Genomic DNA, 2,989 nt, shown 5'->3' on the forward strand with positions numbered 1-2,989 from the left:
GTAGCATTTTACAGTTTTCTCAAAACGGCTTACAATAGGTTTGAGCCATCTTTTCTCATTTTGAGGATCAAGCCGTACCTAATGTCATTAAACGCTGGAGATGCTGCAGAAGATAAAGGCACTTGTAGTAACTAATTAGTTAGTCCCTCAGATTGCCAATTTGCTTTCACTCTGCATTTATCTACTTTATTGGAGGTACTAGAAGTTTAAAACTTGTTAGTATTAATTTCAACCATGATAGCTCAAAGAAGGTTTGTGTTACAAGGAAAACCTGAACAAAGGAATATAAATAAGTTCATCTGATTGTAATAATTTGAGAAAATATAGCAGATCATAGCTTTGAGAGAATCCCCTACTCACAATCTAATTAGCTACCTTCTCAGGATTGTCTTGTTTCACCCGGGGCCTGATACATCTGAAGCTAGAGGTGGAGCTGAAGAGCTCACATTTGCAGCACTACCAAAATTAGCTGGATTCACAACAAAGTTATGATCTATGCTGATGTTTATATTCATCGCACCTTCCAATACTTTTACTACCTCGGACATTTTAGGCCTTCGTTTGCAATCAATCTGCAAGCACCACATTGCAAGCATCATCATCTGAATTACATCTTGCTTGTGTGCTTGCATGTCGGCGCTGTTATTGTCAATCAAATCTACCAGCCGATCACTCTTCACCTTTTCCTCCAATAGGGTAATGAGATGAATGCTCTCCTCTGACCGTGAAGTGTCAAGGTTCTTTCTTCCACTCATGATTTCCATGACCACAACGCCAAAGCTATAGACATCTGCCTTTTCCGTGATCTGTGATGTCAACCATTCAGGAGCTAAATACCCAGGCATGCCTCTCATTCTGGTAACCACTTGGCTCATATCCCTGTCAATGAGCTTGCATAGTCCAAAATCAGAAATTTTAGCATTGAAGTCGTCATCTAAGAGGATGTTTTGTGGTTTGACATCCAAATGAGCAATTCGTTTTGTGCACTCCTCATGAAGATATGAGAGTCCCTTAGCTATATGAGTGATAATCTTGCACCGCGTGCTCCAATCTAGAGGAGGAGCATCATTGTCATGTCGACAATAGATCCACCTGTCCAAGGATCCTTTGGGCATGTACTCATATACTAAGAGCCTATGGGATTTTTCTGCACAGAAACCAATCAATCTCACCAGATTAATATGATGAATGCTGCCAATTGTCTGAACCTTTGCTGAAAATTCTCTTTTGCCCTGACCAGATCGATCCAAACGTTTTACTGCAATCCTTTCATCACCTAATTGCCCTTGAAAACAGACCCAAATCCTCCTTCCCCGAGCTTGTCTGCGAATTGCTCGGTTGCTGCTTTTAGCTGTTGAAATGTGAACCTCATTGGTGTTCCTTGTAGCTCACCAAAATCTTCCTCTTCTTCCATCTCATTATATCTTTGTGTTCTTCGTTTACATGTAAAGAAGGTGATGAGGAACACGATGGTGAACAAAATGAAGCTGCCTACAGGAGCTAGAACTGCAACAACTCTTCTTACAGAGGCAACTTTCAGTTTCATGCTTGTTGGGGTCAGAGGTGTTACATCGGCCGGGGGCGCAGGCATGGGACTTTCAGCTGTAGGCGATATTGCTTGATTAATCAGGGGACAAAAGATGACTTGGTAGTCTCTGCCCGTCGGGCAAGTGAAAGTGGAAAAATCATTGGGATTGCTGTAGGCATCTGGGCACAACCGCTTAAAGAAGACCGAGTTAATTGTGTAACTGCAATTGCTTTCTGCGCTCCTAATACATGGATTTTTACACCCTCCTGGAGCCTTCAGCTCTCTTGGGCACTGCGATGTGATGTTGACTGCACAACGCGGCCCCTTGCTGCACCTTGACCTTCCCTGAACTGGCACCGGCAGGAAGTCCATGGGCACGTTGAAGCCGTCAGTGAGCGAGATGTCGAAGAAATCATCATCATTTTGGCCTTGGCCAAGCCTGAACTCGCCCAACGTGTTTGGGGATCGACCACTAACCGTACAGGCGAGCAAGCCGCTGCAGTCGCCAGTTTGGCATGACCCGCCTTCGCCAAGGAGTGAGCAGCCTGTGCGCGCCCAGATGCGCCCTGCTGAGGTACCAGCGGGCACGTTCAGCGCCCACGTCTCCCCCGGATCAAGCTTCACGCCACCTCCCGGCAGAGCGGCTGGCCACACAGTGTAGGAGCATTGGTTGATGATTTTGAATGTGGTGGCCTCGCTGGTGGCAGCGAGTAAGAGTACGAGGAGGAGAGGCAGGAGCTGGAGAGCCGAAGAGGTACTCGCCACTGCCATTTTTGTTACAATTTTTTGCTTGCACACGTTAACTTGAAACGGAGTCTGAGTTGGAAACTTGCAATAGGGTACCTGTGATGGCTAAAAGGATGGAAGAGTGGTAGGGGATTCTAGATAGGGACTGCATCTGCGTGTTGATTCATTCAACGGTCAGCATAAAAACAGCCTAACATGCCTATAGCCATGACTGTTTGATAGGAACAGACTTTCTTGTTTGCTTGTTTAGTCCCTTTCGAATTGTAGCTGTGCGTCTTCCAAAGAAAAAGAATGGAAATCTATGCATGTGCATAACGTGTTGTTTGATCAATTCTGCTGCCTAACAAATTCTTTAAGTTGATGTAGACCTAAACCCTAAACCCTAACCGCGCACTTTTCTGCCTTTCAGGAAATTGTTAGGTTGTACATCTTAATTTGTTCATTCCTAATCTGCTGTTATGATTTGTCACGGCATTCCTGATCTGGAATCTGGAGTCACCAACAGTTTAGAGGTAACCTGGTGTTTGGGGGCAAAGCTGAAGCTGACAGCGGTTGGCAGCTGCCTGGAAGCAGCTGGAGGCCTCCTTCACCCGTAGAGGCCAAAATCACTATTCTGACCTTTTCAGCAATCTTTGTCACAAAGTGAACTCGACATGAAAGTATTTCACGATCTGACCCTTTTTGCAATGCCACAGCCCGTGACGTTTCTTCTTC

General features: G+C 45.3%; 1 pseudogene; it reads right to left on the reverse strand.

The window, feature by feature from the left end:
* Nucleotides 1-395: 395 nt before the first annotated feature.
* Nucleotides 396-2,299, reverse strand: LOC119279264 (annotated as a pseudogene).
* Nucleotides 2,300-2,989: the final 690 nt, after the last annotated feature.

The sequence above is a fragment of the Triticum dicoccoides genome, chromosome 3B, assembly GCF_002162155.2.
Source record: "Triticum dicoccoides isolate Atlit2015 ecotype Zavitan chromosome 3B, WEW_v2.0, whole genome shotgun sequence".
Classification (NCBI taxonomy): domain Eukaryota; kingdom Viridiplantae; phylum Streptophyta; class Magnoliopsida; order Poales; family Poaceae; genus Triticum; species Triticum dicoccoides.